Source organism: Zalophus californianus, chromosome 14, assembly GCF_009762305.2.
Source record: "Zalophus californianus isolate mZalCal1 chromosome 14, mZalCal1.pri.v2, whole genome shotgun sequence".
Classification (NCBI taxonomy): Eukaryota; Metazoa; Chordata; class Mammalia; order Carnivora; family Otariidae; genus Zalophus; species Zalophus californianus.
This window is the reverse complement of record NC_045608.1, coordinates 11,957,698-11,980,857: the sequence shown is the minus strand read 5'-3', so window position 1 is coordinate 11,980,857 and position 23,160 is coordinate 11,957,698. Positions and strand designations below refer to the sequence as shown.

General features: G+C 46.1%; 1 long non-coding RNA gene across 1 annotated transcript in view; it reads right to left on the bottom strand.

Annotated features, from left to right (window-relative positions):
* Positions 1-5,696: 5,696 nt before the first annotated feature.
* Positions 5,697-23,160, bottom strand: part of LOC113913015 — a 124,965-nt gene continuing 107,501 nt past the window's right edge. Inside the window, exon 7 of the long non-coding RNA XR_003517067.2 lies at positions 5,697-5,867. This is a non-coding gene — a long non-coding RNA (uncharacterized LOC113913015). The remainder of the gene's footprint in view (positions 5,868-23,160) is intronic.

Sequence of the window (23,160 nt, the reverse complement as noted above, 5' to 3'; positions counted from 1 at the left end):
AGCCAGGTGGTCTTAAGCCAATCACTTAGGACAGCTGAGCCTCAGTTTCCTGGACTATAACATGGGATCAGAAAGGTTCTCCCGCCCGCCCTTGTTATAAAACTCACATGGAATAATGAGAGCTCTTTGCACATGGCCAGGTGAGGAATGCACATGTGGGTATTGATTTCAGAGTGACTGGGAATTAACTGCACCTTTTCATGTGCTCTGGGTTGCCCTCGGGCAGGTAATGGGGCAGTAAGAGACAAGAAATGGGATGGCTGGGGGCTGCTCCGGCTAAGGGTGAGAAGCTACGAGAGAACTCGGTTTGGAAAGAGGTGCAAATGTTCGGAACTGGGATCAAAAGTTCTGCAAAGAAACCAGAGGGGCCAAAATTGGGGGTAAGGGGTGGGGAAGGAAGAAATGGAAGAAGGTGTCAGGAGTGAGGAAGGGGTGACTTCGCACACTTGCCCTCTGGCATCGGGGTCCTTGGCAAGCTCTGCACTTTTGAGGTTCAAGTTTGTTTATTCTTGGCAAAATGCAACCGCCTGTTTCTAAGAGAAAAGTCTTTAAAAGGCTTATAAAATCTACTCAAAAGGCTTTCTGGACATCAAATAGCTCATAAAAAGGAACATTTTGATGAGTTAAGTGTAAATGAATCAGAAACATACGGATTCCATTTTGCCTAATCTGTCCACGGATTTAGAAACGAAGGGGAAACTTCTCAAAGCCAAATTCTTCAGGGGCTTTGTCGACCCCCCGAAACCTTTGAAAGCTGTTGGCAAGGTTTGGCGAATCCCATACAGAACTCCGTTTTGCCCTCCTGAACTTCAGTCTCCAAGAGAGGCCCCTGGCGCAGGATTCATTCTGAGTGATAAAGGGAAGAAAATGGATAAGCACAGCACATATACTATGTGCTGGGACCTTTGCACTACCCAGCTACCATCTGCTGGAGCCCCTCCAAGAGGGGGACGCACTTTATGTCATCCGAGAGACGGGAGGGTCCAGAAGATAGTCACACCAAGGAGGTGGGGTGCTAATCTTTGTGAAGCTGGCCAAGTCAAAGTAATGTCCCCAGGCCTCAGTTTCCCCATCTGTAAAATGGAGCTAAAAGGGACATCTAGGTGGAATTGTGGCAAGGGGTAAATTGCAAAGGTGTCATAAAACATCGCATCTGGTGCTTGGTCCTTAATAAGTACTCGATCAAGATGGGTTTTCGATACGGCACACAACCTCAGAGGGTGAGCATTCTTCTTTAAATTTTTTCATTGTTGTGTTAATCACCATACATTACATGATTAGTTTTTTTTTAATTTTTATTGTTATGTTAATCACCATATATTACATGATTAGTTTTTGATGTAGTGTTCCATGATTCATTGTTTGTGCATAACACCCAGTGCTCCACGCAGAACGTGCCCTCTTTAATACCCACCACCAGGCTAACCCATCCCCCCACCCCACTCCCCTCTAGAACCCTCAGTTTGTTTTTCAGAGTCCATCGTCTCTCATGGTTCATCTGCCCCTCCGATTTACTCCCCTTCATTCTTCCCCTCCTGCTATCTTCTTCTTTTTTTTTTCTTAACATATATTGCATTATTTGTTTCAGAGGTACACATCTGTGATTCAACAGTCTTGCACAATTCACAGAGCAGGGGTGAGCATTCTTGTTATCCCCATTCTAAAGTCAAAGAAACTGAGTCCAAGACTGATTCGGAGATGCACCCCCGGTCCCACATCCATCGGAGTAGTAAACCCATGATTTTTTACTTAGAATGAGTCTTAGGATTCCACAGCCCCGGGGTCTTGCTATTACAGTCCCGCTACGTCCCCCAAAGGACTGAAGAATCCAGCAGAACTGATCACACTCCGGAGACCTGGAATTAACTTCCCAGTAGGGTTGGCACGGAGAGCCTCCCTCCAGCCCCACGCAGGTGGCTGGAGGTGAGCTAAGATGGGGCTTTTCCCAGAACTTCCAAGGACTTCCTGATGCCAAGACTAAACTAGCCCCACACCCACCATCAGAGGTGTTGAGAGATATCCCTGACTCCAAAGGTTTGTTTTCTTGCTGTGACGGGTTAATGGAATTACAGGGAAGAAAGGAGAAAAAAGGGAGGGACATTTGGAATCACTCTACATTTTCCGTTTACAGTCTCTCTGACTGATGCTGTGTAATGTGACCGTAAAAACACATGAAGCAAAGTCTAAAGTAGAAAAAAATAAATTAAATATATGTAAATTGGCCAGGTGGATACTACTTGGCTTGTTGTGCACACTTTTGCACATGGTTGTATCAAAGGGGATAATTACAGCGTATGGAAAATAGTACATATTGTTTCCATATGAGAGATAGAGTGTTTTAAGTGGTTAAAGGAACTTAAGGGTGTGGAATGTTCTCATAATGAGAAGAACTGCTCATGTCCTAGAACTGGAGTATTTGTGAGCAAGGATCACAGAGGTCTTTCTAGCATTCTATGGAGGGGTCTTCCCTCCAAACTTCTTGGCAAGTTTGGCCAAACTCAAAAAGTGAGGGAGAGCCCCTTGGGCAGCCTCCCTTCATTTCCTGACTGTTGTGTCCAAGGATGAGTTGGGCAGGTCCCTGCATCTGGCTCCTTCACCAGTGGGCCCCAAAACAAAACAGTTGAAGAGATCAAGAAGGCCGGGAGCCCAACAACAAAACGACAAATGACCCCGTTAAAAATCGGGCAAAGGGTTTGAATAGACATTTCTCTGAAGAAGATATGCAAATGGCCAATAAGTTCAGGCAAAGATGCTGAACGTCATTTGTCACTAGGGAAATGCAAATCAAAACCACAAGGAGATACCACTTCACACCCACTAGGATGGTTGTAATCAAGAAAAATTAAAAACAACAACGAGGATGTGGAGAAACTGAAACACTTGTATGCTGCCCATGGGGGATGCAAAGTGACGCAGTCGCTCTGGAAAACAGTTCAGCAGGTCCTCAAAAAGTTCAATATAGAGTCGCCATGTGACCCAGCAATTCTGCTCCTAGGTGTAGACCCCAAAGAGTTGAAAACGGGTATTCAAATAAATATCTGTCCACAAATGTGCCCAGCAGAAAACTTCACAGGAGCCACAAGGTGGAAATAAACCAGCATTCATCAACAGATGCATGGATAAACAAAATGTGGTCCGTCCATGCAATGGAATATTCCTTAGCCATAACAAGGAATGAAGTGTGGACACCTGCCACAACACAGGCAAGCCTCGAATGCATTATTCTAAGTAAAAGGAGCCAGACACAAAGGTCACATAGGTGTAGGATTTCATTTATCTGAAATATCCAGAACTGGCAAATCCATAGAGACAAAGCACAAATTAACGATCGTCAGGGGCTGGGGATGAGGGATGGGGAGGGGAGTGGGGCTCAGGGGACAAATTGCTCCACTGGAACAGGGGCTCCCTTTGGGATGCTAAAAATGCTGTGAAACTGGACAGGGGTGGTGGCTGCGCAACATCATGAACACACAAAATGTCTCTGAACTATACAATTTAAAATGGTGAAGTGTATGGCATGTGAATTTCATCTCAATAAAAAAAATTTTTAAAGTAACAATAAAGACTGGAGCTCACTTTCCTGCCCTCCACCTGCCAGGACCAAGAGCACTGGACCTGGCATTAAAAATCTTGACCTCCAGCTCAATGCCAATAGCTGAAGTTTCCCTAGAGCTGGCCTCTCCCGATCTATAATTTTACCCTTGGAATGAAGCTGGGCGGGCCCCGCTGACAAATAATCAAACGGGGAGGATTTTAATATGATGTGGCTGCATGACGCCAGGATTTTGCAACCTTTTTTCCTTAAATCTATACCTTTGTGATCCTCTTGAAAAATAATTCTGACAGATACAGAGGGAGCAAGCTGGTGGTTCAGAGCCTTGTTGGTCTTGGTTGCTGAGCAGCCTGGCTTGATTGACAAGGAAATGAGCATCCATGAAGAATTGTGCATCTTTATAACTTGGAGTGCACCTGCCTTGCTGTTACAGTAAGAGACGCAGACTCAAATCTTGCTTTGTCCCTTGCTCACTATGAGCCCCTGGGCAAGTCATTACCTCAGTGACCTCATCTACTAAATGGGGATAATTATATCTCAAGATGTTGTCATGAAGTTAACATGGGGTTCATACAGGATTTGCTCAAATATTATTTCTTTGCCCTTCCCACCATCCTGGCCTGGTCTGAGAGGTTGAAATGGGGTTAATGATGCCCAAAAGGGAATACGACAGATATAAAAAGAGCACATAAGGTATGCTATTAGCTTGCTGATGGTGTATCATCCCTATAAGTTTGGAAACAGATAGGCTCTCCCCCTCACTACACACACGAGAAGACTGCAGCCCAGAAAGGGTCAGCAACTTGACGCTGCCACACAGCACATCAAGAACAGATCAAGAATAACAACTTGGTGTCTGAAGCTCCTAAGCCACTCGATATGCACTGAGGTGCAATCCATGGATGAGAACTCAGCTGCCTCACTCCCAGTGGGTAGATGCCAACTCCTGAATGGATAAGGGCATGCACACTCACTGATATGGGCCCACACGGGCTTACTTACAAGGTCAGAAGCAGTAAACTGGCAGAGTAGAGAGAATCCTCCAGCTGAAGGTCACCAATTTCCTATGTGTCTCTGGCAAGCAAGAAAACGAGGAGTTGGGGGGGGTTCAATTTTTAAAATAATCTTTATATAGCCCAGAATGTGTTCACTCAACAAATATTTACTGATTTCTTGTTACGTGCCAGGTTTTATTTCAGAATCCAAGAACACAAGGTCCCTGTGCACATAGAGCTTACAGTCAAGTGGAAAAGACAAAAATTAGCAAGTTGGAGAAAAACCGGAAGAATTTCAGAGTTATCAACGCTATGAAGACACTAAAATGGAGAAGTGTGATAGAATGCGCAGGGGCAAGGCAATTTTAATTAAGTGGGCAGGGAGATCCTCTCTGAGGAAGGGATATTTGAGTTGAGACCAGAATGACCAGGAGGAACCGGCAAAGACCTAGGGAAAGAGTGTTCCAGGCAGCATGAATAGCACGTGCAAAGGCACCGGGGTGGGAACAAGTTTGACGCGTTTGAAGAACAGAGATGCTGTATCTAGGGTGGAGCAGGCCGGGTGAACCTTGATAGGAGAAGAAGGCAGGGAGGGAGCGACTCGGGTCAAATCATGCAGGGCCTCATTGACCTTGAATGACACATGAAACAATCTCACCACAGGCAACGTAGAGAATGCAGATAAAGTAAAAGATCTAAAGAGACATAGAACTCATCCATAATCCCAGCATCTAGAGAAAAGTGACCTATGATATTTTCCTGTCTGGCCTTTCAAACAGTTTATTTCATATTCTGCCATACAAATATATATACCTTTGTGAGCATAAGATCCTATAATGCCTCCACGATGCTGGCGTTTTAGTGTATTTCATTTTATTTAATTATGTATTTATTTGATACGTCATAAATATCTACATCAACCCACTTAGATATACAGTGTCTGGGGCCTAGTAAGTGCTCAAAAGAGGTGTAGAAGGCACATGTGTAGAAGGAGGAAGGGAGTGGGGGGGGGAGGGAGGGAACAAGGAAGGACATAATTTTTAGCAGCTGCTTAATCTTCCAGTGCATGGATATAGCTAAATTTCACAACCAATCTCCTACTGTTGATGTTCAGGTTATTTCCAGTGTTTTCCTGCCAGCAACAATGCTGGGCTGACCACCTTCCTCCTGGGTGCCTTTCTCCGATGACTTCCTCAGGATAAACTCCGAAAGGTGAAATTTCCGAGACAGTTTATGCGTTTTTACGAAACTTGCTCTCCAGAAAGTTTTATCAATTTTCCCTCTCATCAGCAGTGTTCAAGAGTGCTGGGTTTCCCTCACTGGCATGAGTAAAAAAAAAAAAAAAAAAAAAATTAAATGACATCGTTAAAAAAGTAAGCATAAAACCCAGGCTCAGTTTATTGATCGCTGTTGGGTTTCGAAAAGGTCATGTTACTTCGCTCAGGTCATGTGAGCATCTCCTAGCCGCAAGCTGGAAGCTGATCCTCCCTGCTCCTGGAGACATTTCCTAAGTGAACCATCTCAGACTCCAAGAAATGAGAGAGACCAAGTGACGGGGGAAAATCTTCTCCATTTCTGTTTTTGGTGTTATTGAAAGACCTGCCCCAGATGAGATGCTTCCTGCTCTCGGCAAAATGAAGAGGTGCAAAAAGATTCTCAGCACCGCCTGCCAGGCCTTTTCATAAGCCACTGGTTTTAATATTGGTTTGGCAGCTCCAATAATGATTTCTTTTTTTTTAAAAGTACAGGACTTAGAGACCAATCTCAGAATGTGGCCATGAACTTGGCCATGAACCTGGCCATGAACCTATGAATCCAGTTATGAACCTGGCCATGAACCTGGTTAACAATACATCACACATCCCTACCTTCTTTTAACCAAGACCCCTTCCCATGGCCATTATTTTGTCTTTCCCTTCCCCTACAAGGAAAACCTCAAGGTTCCCAAAATTACAGAGGAGAGAAAAACGGAAGGCGAGGCATGCCCCATCTACAAATACCTCGGGGTTTGCTAATACTCATAAAGACGTGGACTTAGTGGTTGGTGTTATTTCCAGTCTCCCCACGTAGGAGAAATTCCACCTTTCCCGGTTTAAAGATGAGGACATGGCGCGGAGAGGAGCAACTTTGGCCCCGGTCACACTGCGATCAGCAGAGGACTTGGAACTGGAGTCAAGACTTTCAACGTCTGGTCCAGATCCTATGAACACATTCACTCCCCCTGAGCCTGTGCATCAAATGTTCCTTCAACATGACCCTTTCTCTTTAGCATCAGCGAGCTGGGAAAGCAGAGTGCCAGCACCTGGATTTGCTAGCAACATACTAGCGACATGCTTCCTTAGGGACTTGGGTGGAGTAAACGGAAGAAAAACCCTCTTCTGCCATTCTGCCAACCCAATGAGCCGTGAAGAGGAAACACTCTTCCTTTGACTTTTGGGGAAAAACAAAACTGTAAGGTGACTTGCCCATATCTGCCACAGATGCAGCAGCCGTGAGCGCGTGACAGTGGGTCACGGTCTGTTCCAGCTCCAGGAGATGCCTCTGTGGCCCCCCACACCCTGCGCTGCTCTGAGGTCCCAGCTGCATCGAAAGCCGGGCAGGCCTCAGAGATCTGGCATGAAAGGGAAGCAAAGCTCCCATAGCAGCCCCGGCTCTTCGGGGGAAAGGATGGGGACTTCTAAATGTTAAGCCTTATCTGCAGGGTTCCACGGGGTGCTGGAGGGGAGTCGGGGTTGGGGCGGGGGACACAGCCCCAGGATTGTGACGTGCCTCCAAGAGGACCCGCAGAACTGCCTAAACACTCAGAATAAATAAAAGCCACCTCCTTCTTCCTGCATTAGGAAGAAAAAATAAAAGGAAGGCTGCTTCCTCGGACTGGTTTATAAAGGCAGGCCTTCAGACCCTATGGCCCATTAGTTCTTGTTATTCTCCCACAGTTGGCTGGCCTTGTCCCCCATTAACTGGCTCATCTGCCTTTGCATTTATATAATGTTTATTATGATAGACCCGAAAGCCAGGAGCAGACCAGAACTTGGGCCTTTGTTATTCGGTGCACCTGCAACTCACTGTTGGTGTTGAAGAGGCTGAGCTGCCTTTTTATCCAGCTTTTCCCTTTCCAGCCCCCCACCCCGCCCTCCCCTCCCCCCCCCCCGGCTCTTGCCTCACCCTGCATGCAGCCAGCCAGCCAACCGGAACCCGCACACTCCCAGAAACATGCAAAATGCCACCTGTAATCCACACAACGAAGAACCGAGAGAGAAGAATCCAGGTGAGCCCCTCTTCCCCAGACCCATGGAGGGGCGAGTATACAATGAAACTGTCAGACAATGTTGGAAGAGTCTTGGAAGTGTGCCCCATCTTCCGTTGTGGGCTGTGTCTCAGATTTGGGGAACCTGATGACTCCAGAAAGTACGATCTGGCCAGGTGCCATGACCTCAAATTTCACCTCATTTTATAGATGAGGAAACTGAGGTTTGGAGAAATTAAGTAACTTACCCAGATTTCACTGGCAGAGACAGAATTGCAAGCTGGGCAGTCCTAAAGCACAGCCTGAGTTCTAGAACTACGTGATCCAATATGATAGCCACCAGCCATGTGTGGCGACTGAACGCTTGGAATGTGGCTGGTCTGCAGTGAGAGTGACTTAAGTGTAGAACACACACTGGATTTTCCAGCCTTGGTACATTAAAAAAGAATGCAATATATCTTTTCTACATATTTTACCTTTTTCATACTGGTTTTATATTTTTATATTGAGTTAAAATGGTATTTTCGTTATCTTGGTTCGTGAAACAAAATATATGGAAATGCAAGTCCCCTGTGCCTTCTTACTTTTTCAATGTGGCCACTAGAAAATTTAAATTTGCATCTAGGGCTCACATATTTCTATCGTACAGCACTTTTGTGGGCTGTTGCTACTCAAAGAGTGGTCAAGGACCAGCAGCTTTGGCACCCAGGCGTCATCTGGGAGCTTTTGAGAAACGCAAGCTCTCAGATTCCATACTCTGTGGGACTTGCCACAGCCCGAGCCCCAGTGCGGCTTCTTACAGGCCTTATGATCTGGGACAAGGGTCCTGATCTAGGACTCAGTTTCCTCTTTTGCCAAAAGGTACAAATTATTACCATTCCCTAACAGCTTCACAAAGGTTGCACTAAAGACTAAAAACAATGATGATGTGGAGGAAATTCTTCAACCATAAACAATAATAATAAGGCTGTAATAATTCATACTCCCTGGAAGTTTACTTCTAAGTGCTTTTTATATATAACCCATTAATCCTCACACCACCAAGAAGAAGGTGCTATTGTCAACCCATTTTACAAATGGGAAAGGTGATGGTCAAAGAGATTAAGCTTTTAAGTGGCAGAGCTCGATCCCAAGCAGCGTATAAATTGGTAATAATCACAGTAATGATAGCAGTTCTTATTATCACTGAGAGAGATGTAGGTAAACTGGAAGGAGAACCCTTTTCTGCACGATATCCTCCACCAAGGAGAAAGAATAAAAACATAACACCGAGAAAAACAGCCATCATTATTTAGGGAAAAATTTAGCGCCAGGCACTGAGCAAGGGCTTTTCATGCTTTATTTCTCTTAGTCCTCCTGAGAACACTGAGAAGTTGATTCTCTTATTGCCCCAGAGGATGTGATAGGAGGTTAAAACACCTGCCACAGGTCACATAACCGATAGCGGGGAGCTGGGATCAGAACCCAAGTATTTAGCTGCAAGGCTCACGTTCTCATCGATCTGGTCTCTGCCATCCCCTCCCCTCCTTGGAGACAGCCCCCCTAACTGTGTCCCGTTCACAATGACAGCTGACCTCTACTGAGCCCTTGCTATGTGCTGGACTCCAGTGCTAGGTCGTTTGCATGTATCCCCTCTCGTTTGACCCTCACAACCCACTGAGGTAGGTATTATCACCCCCACCCTGAGAATGAGGAAACTCAGTCACAGAGAGACAAAGCAACTTGCCCCGGGACAAAGTTCCCAAGTGGTAAGAGCAGGACTGGGATCTAGAGAGTCTAGCTCTTGGTCACCCCCTTTAACCTCTGTGCTATCGACCCCCAACGATCCCTATCAGAATTACTGTGGAGGCTTTTGTAAACACTTGTTCTCTTAGGTAAGAGGTAGTGGAAAGAGCCACGTTCTAGCCCCGCCCCACCACTTGCGGCCAGGCAATGCACTGACCCTCCTGGACCATAGGTCCTCTAGCCATTAAATGAGAATCACAATAACACCAGGGCTTTGCAACCAGCTCTCAACACCCTCGAATCCGGAGAGGAAGAGGAAGGCTTCCTACTCCTTCACTCAGGGCCACTCCTGGTTGGTCTGCTTTAGAGACTGCGGTAATGCAACCGAGCCCATTTGCCTGGAGGGAAAAACAGTGTTCCAAAACCACTAAGCAAGAACGTGTCTCCAAGGTCCCGGTGCCTGCACAGTGAGTGGGAAAGAGAGGAAGAAGGTGATGGTTTGGAGATGATGCCAAAAGGGAGGGTCAGATCTGTTCCTGGGTCAACCATCCAAGTGAGATACCCAGTGAGGCTTTGTTCGGAGCAGTGAGAAGATGGGCACATGGCTGAACCAGAGGGTGTCAAGGAGGGGGACAGATGGTGGCAGCAGGCCAGAGAGACCAGAGGGTCCTGCAGGCAGAGCCAACAGAGTGCAAAGCAGACCTCTGTACCATCCTGCGGGTCAGCTCACTGCCTCCTCAGCCCTCACTCTGCCAGCCCTCCTTTCCTACCCACTGTCCCATTTTACAGGTGATAAAACCGAGCCCCAGAGAAGACACGTGGCTTCCCAAAGGCACCCATCCTTTCCTGTATCTACTCAACATATGTTCACAGCACAGCAGGTTCTCGGAGCTCATGGGACACCTGGTCCCTTCTGTACTTAGAAGCTCTTGAGAATATTCTCAGATGCAGAAAGGTCAAAACAGGAGTATGGGCAAACCACAGTGCAATTGAATGTTTAGGTGTAACAAATTAACACATCAAATACCACCCAGAAAGCAACAAAGCAGTGCCATGGTGTTATTCACAAGGTAAAGGATTTCCAGAAAATACAAGGATGTTCATATGTAGCCCTTGACAAGGGATGTGTTTTAAGTACAGGACAGAAGTTCAGAGTCCCCGTGACACATGTCACCTCCTTTCAATTCTATGAGGACACTTCTGTATGTGGATGTGTGAACAATCGGGAGTAAGCTCAACCATCTACATTTGCAAGCTTTCAGGGACAGGAGGCTGAGAAGAAATAGCCCCTCGGGCATCTGCTTTAAGTCAAGCCCCACAGGACCAGCAGAAAGCGGGGAGCAGGGCGGGCTTCTGGGCACCCTGGGCATCCAGTCTACTGGAGAGCCTCCCGGGTACCATGAAGCAGAGACAACCCGGGATGTCACGATGGAAGCACCGTACCGGGCAAGCACAGAGGACAGACAATAACAAACCCGAAAAAGAAGCAACTCCCAGCCCAGAAAGCCATTCCCCCCCTCCACAAGCCAGCAGTCTTGGGGAAGCGCATCCTGGTCCCTTGATGGGCTGCAAGCTCTTGGCACCCCATGGCTTGACACGCCCACCATCTGACACCATGACGAGTCACAGCACCCAGGGGACAGACCCTTGGAGAGGCCAACCGTGACACTTTTGCAGCCCAGTGACTCAGTGACCATCTTGCCAAGACACAGGCTTCCTCCGTATGAACCAAGACCCCCGTGCGCCCCAACACACCCCACGTCAACAGAGTCAGAACATATTAGAGAGAAGTTTGGCTCCCCAGAGCCTCTTGTTTCAGCAAAGCCAACTAATTCAGATTTAACCTCCCTCTTAATAGGCCGCGTTGCTGAGCTTTCTAATTAATGCCACATGTTTCCCTCAGCTGTCATCCTGAATAAATGTTTACAAAGCTATTAACGTACTGTATTTGTAAACCGGGACCGCTCGGCTTTGGGGAGTCATGTGGTATGCATTTTCTCCTCCAAGATGGAAAAGGCTTAGCAATAATAAATACATTGTTTTGCAGGGATGGGAGCAAGGCGTTGCCTGAAAAAAAAAAAAATTTATTGCGAGCTTCCTGAGACAGTGTGGCTATGTGTACGTGAGGAATCAGAGATTTCCCAAGTTCAGAAGAGCTGCAAGGGCCGGATTTGGTCCAGGTGGGGGTTTGGAGTAGAGAACTCCAGGGACAGAAAAAAACACCAGTTTGAGATCCAGAGAACCAGGCTCTGGTTCCAGCCAGCTCTGTTCACCGGCTTTGTGGCATTGGACAAGTCACTTGTCTTCTCAGGAACTCAATTTTTCCAGCTGGAAAATGGGAGCTTGGGCTCCCCAAGAATTGTCCCCTGGAATAGTCTTGTGTAAACGCTTCAAAAGGATCTCACAGTCCTAAAGATGAAGTCCTACCCTCTTGGCATGAGACCCCAGACTCGGCATAACCTTCCCTACTTACTTATCTCATTTCTGATCATTCCTGCCACGTACCATAGCCATGCTAAATCACTGCCCCTTCCCTACAAGGAGCCCTGGCTCATCTTACTTTCAAGCCTCTGCCTACACTGGGTTCCCTACTGGGAGCACCTCTTTACCTCAACTCCCTCTTTCCCTGGCCAATTTGTACCCTTGTTCATGCCACCACCTACGCCTCACTTTCCCTTGCAATCCTTCCTTGAACTCTCGGTGCTAGATCAGATTTCTCTCACAAATGCCCCACAGTACCCTGAGCATCTTCTGTCTTAGGGCAGTTTTATAATTGCTCATTTATAGGTCCAGCCACTCAAGTGTAAGCTCCCAAAGAACAGGAACGATGTCCACTATATTCGACAGTATTATATCCCCAGTGCCTCACAAGTGAAGAATACTTGCGATCAGCGTCGCTGAATGAACGTTACAGGAAAGGTGATTGGGGCAAGGTGCCAGCACAAGGGAGAAGGCAGGGATCGTTGAGACACTCGTCACCTGCAGGAAGTTTGGCTGGGTCACACACCATCTCACAGCGCTCTTGCCATTCCTATCAGTATTCATAGTAATGGGCTCAGAGAGATTAAGTGACTGTCCCAATACCACACAGCTCGTCTGGGACAAGGGCTGGGATTTGAATGCGAGCCCTCCCAGACTGTTAACTATCCAATGCCCAGCGCCGCCACCCCCACCCCTGCCCACTCCTGGCACGCGTGCACACCCACCCACCCAAAGCTGCGGCCTGACAGCTTGCCGATACAGGGGGCTTTAGCACTCCACTCCAGTCCTTTTCCATGTGTTGGTCATGACAGTTACCTAGGTTGTGCGAGAGTCAGGACTCTTGGGGCGTAAGTGACAGAAAGCCATCTCAACTGACATGAATCAAAGGGGAGATGTGAAGGGATAGTCATTCCATCCCACCACAGAAAGGGCAGACGTGAGACTGGACGCAGGGATGCCGGGAGTCAAGGACCGAGACCTGGCAGCCCTCCGTCTCCTCGCTCTTTCAAAGCCAGATCCCACCAGGGAGCTGGAATTGTAGCTGCTTCTTCCCTACCAGCCTCATTAAAATCCCAGGAAAGCCATTTGATTGGCCAGACACGAGTCACGTGCTTGTGCCTCGACCAATCACTGTGGCCAGGGGTGGACTCCTGGGATTGGCTGCTCGTGCCAGAGTCCCATATTCCGAGCCGGGGAGACGCAGCGTGAATTCAGATCTCAGTGGGAGCACCTGTAGGTTGTGTAATTTGGGAAGTCACTTTACCCACCGGAACCTCGATTTCGGCCCTCTGTAAAGGGAAAACAACATATCTCCTTCTGGTTGAGAAAGGAATGAAATAATCTCTCCAAACACCCGAGCGGGTGCCAGGACACCATGACTGTCCCGGCCATCCATGCCAAAGGATAGATGACGCTCTTTATAAAAATGCCCCACTCCCTTCCCATTGGGCTATAGAGCCTGAATCTTCATTAAACAGCGGTTTTACATATTTACGTGTTTCAGCTCAAGTCTTAGAAAGCACGAAAAAAAGAGACTCAAGACAAAGATGTTTGTAAGAGCTAGTATCTGTTACAACAAAACATGATTTTCCTATGGAATCTCCGTGGTGAATTGAAAATCTCTTTAACTGGTTTCCCCTCCAAGCAGCAGAAAGGATTGCGGCCGACCTCATGGCTTTTCCAGGGGAGATCTGGCCCTGCCAGGGGTAGTTTGGATGCTCTGGGCTCGGCTGACTCTATTTTAAAATGAGTGTGAAATAGCAACACTTCTAAAATTCTTGCTAATGTCCTACAACATAAAACCCAAAGAACGTTCGGGGTCCCCTGACACTTTGCTCTAAGCCATACGTAGACCACACCCAGTATTTTGATCCATGAAGCCAGGAGCCCGAGTTCTTCACGGATATTGGCAAGCACCGAAAGGTAACACAGCAAGAGCCAGGCCAAAAAGGATGTTGAAACTCTGTTGAGGGTTCTAGAAATCCACATGAAATTTTTTTCCTTTTTGAAACATTTTTTTGTTGATGATCCCTCCCTTCCCTCTGGCCTCCTTCAGCTCATTCTGTTCCTCTAGCTTCTCTCTCCCTCCCTCTTCCATGACAATGAAAGTATTTATCCCCACGTGTGAGTATTATCCACACAGAACTCATCACCAAACAAACAGACAAACGCACTACTCTTGAGTTCCACATTGGAGTACCTCCCTCTTCTATTTCTCCTGGTCCCTCTAAGAAAGCTATCTCTGGGACAAGTCTCCCGGCTTCATTGGGCTCAGGATTCCTGCCAGGCTAGAGGTATGGCAAGGCTGGTGCTGCATGAAGACCCCACACCTCACCACCAGCCTTTCAACTCCGAGGTGCCCCTCGAATGTGGGTAGTGGGCAGACGCCCAAGGTCCTTTGCTCCAGGAACCTGGGCTGAGATGGCCAGATGGTCCTATTTAAAACAGTGCTTCCCAAACCTGGACCAGGGCTGGCTTCCCGGGCGTGCGATGGCCCTCCACTGAGAAGGGCACGGCGCTTGGTTTAATGCTGTGCTGTCACTACCTTGAAATTCAAAATAATTTTTGAAGGAGAAGGCCTGCATATTCGTTTTGCACATTTCATGTTCCATTGTGCACGGGGCCCACTGATGATGTGGCCCATCCTTCCAGAGACCGGGACCCACTCACTGTGCGTGAGATGATTTTAGGTGCTACACCGTCAAATCTTTTTTTTTTTTTTAGGTTTTATTTATTTATTTGTCAGAGAGAGAGAGAGAGAGCACACAAGCGGGGGGGGGGGGTGGCAGTCAGAGGGAGAGGGTGAAACAGACTCCCCATGGAGCACAATGCGGGGCTCGATCCCAGAACCATGAGATCATGACCTGAGCCAAAAGCAGACGCTTAACCTGAGCCACCCAGGCACCCCAGTCAAATCTTTTCTTAATCTAAGTAGTTACATGCTCATTTTTGTATGTGTAAGAACAAGCATGGAATTAAGGCAACAGGCCCCAGGTTGTGTGGCTCTTATGACTTTAGGAGGGGGGTTCAACTTATGTATGGAAAAAAGTGAGTGCATTTTAAGAAGAAATAGGAGGTGAATTAACTGTGGATGTTGCTCAGATGCAGCAAAAGAATAAAAGGGAGAGAAACAAATGAATAAATCAAATTTGAAAACTGCCAACTTAGAGAACCCCCAAAGCTTTCCCTCCGCCCCACCACCACCAGCACCACCAAACCCCTGATCCAAAAATACTGCCCTTACCAGCCAGCCACAGTGCCTGGAGCTCTTATACCACCACTTCTCAGAAAGTACTCTAATTCACCATATGCCTTTGGCCAAGTCCCTTCATCCATGGAGACTCGCTTTGTCCATCTGTAAAATGGGCCAATTCTTTCATCCTCAGAATCATAGATTCTCGTGAGTAAGACCAATGGCTTGCAAAGACCAGTCCTCACACTGACTCCATCTGAACCACTGGAGGAGGTCATAAAAAATGCTTGTTCCCAGAGCCCAGCCTTGGAGATTCTGATTCAGTAGGTCAAGGGTAGAACCAAGAGAGATATTTTTACCAATCTCCTCAGTGATTCCGATCAGCAGCCAGTTTTGAGAATCATTGCATCGATGTATTAAAAATTGCTTTTAGGGGTGCCTGGGTGGATCAGTCGGTTAAGCATCTGACCCTTGATTTCAGCTCAGGTCATGATCTCAAGAGTCCTGGAATCGAGCCCTGCATTGGGCTCTCTGCTCAGCGGGGAGTCTACTTCTCTCTCTCTCTCAAGTAAACAAATAAAATCTTTTTTAAAAATTGCTTGTTAATCATTCAACAAACACTTGCCAAGTATCCCCTCTGGGTCTTGCACAGGGCAGAGTAACTGAGAATTATACAAATCTCTGCCCTCCAGGATCTTGCAATTTCTGGTTGCAGGAAGAACTTGAACTTGAAATTAACATCAACTTCCTGTATACCTACTACTATTCAAAGAGCTATATGCATATTAACCGCCACACCGGATTTTCAAAAAAATGGCCACAGCCTATTGCCAGTCCCATACGCCCTTCCAGAACTTTGCCACTCCCCCATCAAGCAGTGAAGTCTTTCAGCTCCCCTTGAAACCTGCCAGAATTTTATGACTTCCCTGGCGAGCACAAAGCAGCAGAAGTGACCTTCTGTGACCTCCTGTGACCTCCAGGTGAGCTCATAAAAGGCAATAAATATTTCTTCCACCTGGTTTTATCTCTCTGCATGCCCATCCTGGGACCCTAGCCTCTGTCTTTCAGGAAGCCAAGTGGCCACATGGAGAAGACACATGTGGGTGTTCTGGCCATCTGACCCCACCGAGGCCTCACCAATCAGCAGACGTGATTGGGCAAGCCTCCAGATGATGACAGCACCCAGCCTTCCAGCTGTCCCCAAATGGAGTGTACAGGTTGTCCCCAGGGAGCCCGACGCAAGTTCCAGATTTATGAGCAAAATAAACGTGACTCACCATTTTAACCCACTAAGATTCAGGCTGGTTTGTTATGCAGCAATAGACAACACGAGCCCATGGAAGCACTATGACCCAACAAGAAATACACAATGCCCCCCCCTCCACTTTTACAGATGGGAAAACTAAAACTTAGCAAGGCCAAGACACTTGTCCCACATCACATAGATAACAATCAGTCCAGCCGGAATTTGAACCAAAGTCTGTCCAACCTCAGAATCCACATTCTTTGTTGATGGGATGCTCAGGAGGTCAATGTGGACGGTGTGGATTAAACTGGGAAAGGGTGGGGGAACACACTGGAAAAGATAGGCCGAGGAATGAGCTTAGGTCTGCCTTTGACTCAGGTCATGATCCCCGGGTCCCGGGATAGAGCCCCGCATCGAGCTCCTTGCTCAGTGGGGAGCCTGCTTCTCCCTTTCCTCCCCACGCGTGCTCTCTCGCTATCTCTACCTGTCTGTCTGTCTGTCTGTCTCTCTCAAATAAATAAATAAAATCTTAAGAAGAAAAAGAAAGAAAGGAAGGAAGGAAGGAACGAAGGAAGGAAGGAAGGAAGGAAGGAAGGAAGAAAGAAAAAGAAAAAGAAAGAAGCAGACTGGCCATTGAAATTAAGATCATTCCAGGCCAAACTCTCTACCTGGGTCAGTTGGGATGCTCTCTGCTCTACGACCTTCCTTTCTATGACACTCCATTTCTCGCTCCCTCTTGCCCAAAAGACCGAGCCCTTCAACAGGTTAGGGACTGAGAAAACCGAGTTTTTAATATTCCGGGCAATATCGCTTTCTGGCTTTTGCTTCTTCCTCATATCCCCTACACCACCCGAGGGAGATGTTTTGTAAAGACAATCCCAGTTTATTAAATGCCAGGCACTGAGTTAAGTGCTCAACATACAGGATTACATCTGCTCCAGCTCAGCATGGGCCGTGGTGGAGACCTGGGGAGCTCTGGGCACGTAAAGAGACCCCCATGTCACCCACGCAGAAGCTAACTTTATCGACTACCTGCTGCCTGCCAATAATAATCATTCATTACGATGATGACTTAGCACACGATCTTGTAAGATAATACCACCAGCTTCTAGGTCCTATGACATCCCTATTTGGAGATAAAGAAACTCAGATGCTGGCAGTATTTGCCCAAGTTTGCACAGCTTAACAAATGGCGGAGCCAGGACTCCAACCCAGGACTCCGTTACCCGGGATCCCTTGCTTGTAAGTGGTATCACTCCTCGCCCATCCCCATGTGTACCTCAGTGCCCCCAGCCCCTCTCTGGCTTCCCCTCCTGTCTCCTCCTTCCACGCAGTCGTTCCCTGCCCTCGCGACCCACGAGAGCCCCAGCGTGGTTCAGAACCCTTTGCACATCTTCGACCAACAGCCTCCTAATACTATTACTGCTGATGGCTTTTCATTCCCGATGCCAAACCTGATTTGGAGTTCACAAGGCTGAGGGTTTCAATCCAGGCCCTGTGGACAGGCTCCGGGAGCCCTAAGTGACTGTAGCTTACAGACAATCTAATTGTTATTGACATTTGTGTCTGATTGTTCATCAAGGAGGAGCTGTCTTATAGGCCAAATCATTCTATTACTTGGCCCCCTTTCAGCCTCCCCACTAACGACAAAACACGTACACACCATCAGTGGAGGCCAATCAATCGTAATATCACTCTTCGTCTTTCAGAGTCGCTTTTGTGGGCTTGAGTTTGGGAGTGGGGGTGGGGTAGAAATGGGAAGATGAAGGAGTGGATGAGAATTTTTGTGCATTGACTCTGAAATGGAAGCATCCACACAAACAGAAAAGAACGGATTGTATTACAAAAGACATCTATCTAACTCTATAATTAGGTAGGTAGGTAGATAGATTATAGATAGATAGATAATTATATCTGCATCTATATATCCCCCACCACTTGGAAGGGTAATTATTAAGAAGCATGTCACTCATCAGTTCATTCTGCTTGGTTGAAGCCCAGTGTCCAAGGATAATGTCCAATTTTACCTTGAGAGACATTTGTGTTGGGTTAAGCAATCTTGATCATAATCAATCCAATAAGTTGTGAGCTACCCTGCCCGCCCCCCGCCCCAACCCAAAGCAGCTCCCACCCGGGTCCATAAATCTTTCCCCTTGTTTTATTTGATTCTATTTTCCTAGAATCTCCCAGACTGCCCTCTCTGGTGTTGTCTTGAGAAAGCTGAAACCATCAGCCTCTGCCAGCATCAGCTGCATCTGACTTCGAGAGTTTTCACAATCTCTCCTTAATTCCAAGAATGTGTGAAGACTTCACAACAGCTGCCAGGCCAAGGTCACTTTTCAAGGAGTGGTAAAAGTTTTTGCACTGAACCAGCCACACCTGCTTGGACTCTAAACAATGGCACAGTCTGGCACATGGGTTGGTCACTCTGGGGATACAATGATGACCTTGTCTTTCTCAGTAACATGATTGAGGCAACTTGCAGACACCAGCGCTTTTCTTTGCCCAAAAAAGAAAAAAAAATGGGCACATTAGAACAACAATGAGGTCTACACCACTACCAGAATGACAAAGGTGAAAAAGACTGATGATACCGAGTGTTGGTGAGGATGTGGGAAGATCAAGTCCTCATAGCTTCATGATGGGCGTCACAGGCTGGGCTGAGTTGTGTCTCCCGCCCCACCCCAACCCCCATCAAAATGTCCAAGTTCTAACTCCCAGCAACTCTGAATGTGACTGTATTTGGAGACAGGTTCTTTAAAGAGGTGGCTGAGTTGAAGCGAGGTCTCTGGAGGTAGACCGTAATGACTGGTGTCCTTATAAGAAGAAAAGATTTGGACACAGACACACACAGAAGGAAGATCATGTAAAGCCCATAGGGAGGAGATGATCATTGACAAACCATGGCGAGAGGCACAAAAGAAACCAACCCTGCTGACACCTTGATCTTGGACTTTTACCCCTCCCGAACTGTGAGACAACAAAGTTCTGTTGTTTAAGCCCCCCTAGTCTGTGGTACTTTGTTCCGGAGGCACAGGACTAATGCCATGGGGATGCAAAATGGTACAGCCCCTTTGAAAAGTTTACCATTTATTATAAAGTTACCCATATACTAACAGTTAAACCCACATATTCCATTGCAGGGTATTTACTCAAGAGAAACGAAAACATGTTCGCACAAAGACCTGAAAACGAATATTTATATCATAATTCTTTACGATAGCCTGAACTTTGGAAATGGCCCAGAGGTCCACCAACTGTTGGGATGAATAAACAAACTACAGCATATCTGGGTGGTGGAATACTACACAGCAATGAAAAGGAACAGATCACTGGTCCATACAAAAGCAGGGATGAATCTCAAAGGCATTCACTCTATGAATTCTCTTCATTCGTTCTCAAAGAAGCCAGACACCAAAAATTACGTAATATAATTTCCGTTTATATGACATCCTGGAAAAGTTAAATCCGAACAAACAGAAAACCAGATCCATGGTTCTGAGGGGCTGGAGGTGAGAGAAGGGAATCTGTTTACAAAGGGACTCAAGGGAACATTTTTGGGTGGTACAAATGTTCTATTTCTTGATTCCAGTGATGGATACATATCAGATTCATCAAAATGTATCCCTTGAAAGGTAAATTTTATTATGTACTAATTATATTTCAATAAACTTCACTCTAAAGGCAATAATAATGAGCTATCCTTCTTGCCTAAGGGACCCTTTTTTTTAATTAATAATATCCAGTATTGGTGAAAATGCAGGGAAACCACTACTTTCATAAACTCCTGCTAGATGTCTAAAATAAGAATGTCTTTTTGGAAAGCAAATTGGCAGTTGTCTATCAAAACGTAAAAAAACACATCTTTTTTTGACACAGCATTTCCACCTCTAGGACTCCATCCTGCAAAACTACTTGCGTATTTACAAATATGTCCACCGCAGTGTTGTTCATCATGGCCAAAAATGAGAAGCAATCCATGGGAAAAAACCCATCACAGAAATAGGCGCTCGAAGATACACACCCAGCTGTTGGAGTCATTACCTTCAGGAAGGAGGTGAGCATGGGAATTGAAAGGGGGAGCGCTGCACATTTTACTCAATATTCTTCTATATCATGTAAATCTTTTATACAGAGAAGGAATTCATATGTTGCATAATTTTTAACCCTGAGGCCAGAATTCCCATTCCAATAAATAATGAAACACTTCTAACTCCATCAGCCTCTTGAAGCATAGCCCCTTCCCTGTTCTCTCTTCTTTGACATTTGTATTTATTGTTCTAAGAAAATTAATTAGTTGAGATGGGTACAGACCTTTCGTTGCTTTTAGAAAATTTGAAGCAAATAAGTTTTTCCTTTTTCTTTTTTTTTTTTTTCAAGAAAAATGCTAGGTTCTGCTAGTACGCAATGTTACCAAAATAATGGCCGTGATATTGAAGGTCATAAAAGTCAAAGAAATTGGCTGGCCTCACGTAGGTGTAGACCCAATGATCAAGCGCTTCTTCTGCCTAGAGAAGGTTTTCTCCACGTTGGCCCGATGACGGGAACAAAATGAGGACAAGAAAAGGCTGGAGAAAGTGTGGAGCACTTACGTCGTGGAGGAGGGATCAGAAACACTTAGAGGAAGAGCAGATGGAGTGATGTTAGATCCAAGTTTCCCTGACCTTAGAGGGTAAATATAAAACAAATCAACTTCAATTACAGTGAAAAACACCGAGTTCCTTTGAAACGACGCTATGATTGGGGACTTTGACTTTGCAAATACCTGGTGTGCTTGCAACACTTGGCCCCCGAGGCCACCCTAGGAGCGTGTGCAGCTTGGGCTGACCAAGTACCTGGGCTTCTTCCATGTCTCCATTCCTAGAGCTGAACAACTGGGTGTTCCCCTTGTTGCTGAACGCGCCAACCCTGGCAAAACTAAAGATTTGCTTGCACTACCTGAGTCATGGGGAAAAGAGAATGGGAAGCAGGTAAGTTTTTGAGTGACAATCCTTCTCTGGGGCCATTTCTCCTCCCCAGTGAGAAAATTATATCTCACCTTGGGGGAGTCCCTTGAATTTTTCCAGGCGAAGGTTCTAGAAATGATGATCTCAGGGAATTATTTCTTAGTAAGTTCTAAGCTGAAAGTGGAACATCAAAGGATGAAGGAAATACTCCTTACTATGAAAGTCCCTTACAAAGAACCATTAGGCATCTTCATGTCTCTGCCAAACCCTGTGATTATTTCCCCACTTTATTTGGGGTTGGGGTGGAGAAGGATTCCATCAAATTAGGAACGAACAACATTTTTCCTATAAAGGGCCAGACGGTAAATACTTTAGGCTTTGGGGGCCCTATGGTCTCTGTCACAGCTACTCAACTGTGCAGTTATAAATGCAAAAGCATCCATAAACGATATATAAAGGAATGGACACAACAGTGTTCCGATAAAACTTTACTAATGACACTACAATTGGAATTTCATACACATTTCCTGTGTCACCAAATACTAATCTCCCTTTGCTTTTGTCTTGCCTTTTATTTTCAACCACTGAAAAAGGTAAAAACCCTTCTTCATTCTGGAGCCTTAGAAAAACAGGTGTTGGACTGGATTTGGCTCACGGTAACCAGTTTGCCAACCTACGCATTAAATCATCTTGTCATGCATGCTTTTTGTTACAAACATATTTCCCTTTTGAAACCTCCCTCTGACTATATACAATGTCTTGACAGGTAGACAGATATACAGATAGATAGAAAATTGGTGATCAAGATGACAGATGGGTAAATAGGGGGTTTTTTAAGCAAAAGAAATGGCTCTTGTCCACTTGGCATATTAGAATGGAAACCCCTTGAGGGCTGTGCTTAGCATAATGCCTGGCACTTAGTAGAGGCTGGTAAGTTTCTCTCTCCTAAGTAGACAACTAAAGGTCAAAGGAGGGGGGAATTTGGTTCCCATCCCTAAAACATTAGCAACACTCCTCTCTTCAAGTTCTGAGTGTTCTGGAAGAAAGGTAGAGGCCAGGTGTCAAAAACTGGAGGCTTGAGTGAGATTAAGAAAATAAAGGTGATCTGCCAGGGGTTTGTCGGACAGAGGTGCATTGCAACATCAGTGCTCAAATGCAGTGTCAGGCCAAGATGAAAGTCTGGAAAAATTATCACAAAAGGAAGGACATGTTTAGATTTGTCTTACCAAAAGGAAAAGTCCAAGTGGAGGGGAGAGAAAGGGAAATAAGATCCCAATTTTTACTGGTTAGGTATTTAAAGCCCAACTACACTGGCTTACATATTTCAGATTTCACTTTTTCTCCCATAAAAGAATCCCTGAAGTGGACAATCAGGAACAATACGGGAACAGCACCAAGTTTTCAGAGAGAGAGGCTGGCCCCTTCTATCTTTCTCCCCCGTCTCTGAGTCACCTTGTAGTTTAAGGTAGCTGCTGGAGCTCCAACCATTACATCAATATTCCAGACTGCAGTGCAGAAATGAGTCAGGGGAGGACAAAAAGGTGCACTTAGCAGCCGAGTCCATTTTCTTCATCAGTGTTTCCAAGGCATCAGGCATAATTCCACTTGCCAACCAATGGTCAAAACTTAGTCATATGAACATATTTAGCTGCAAGGGAAGTTCAGAAACATAGCTTTTTAATTGGTGCATCGCTGTTCGCATACAACTGGGGGTCTATTTCTACGGAAATAGAAGAGAAAGGACTTTGTAAAGGCAACTAGCCACATCTGCCTT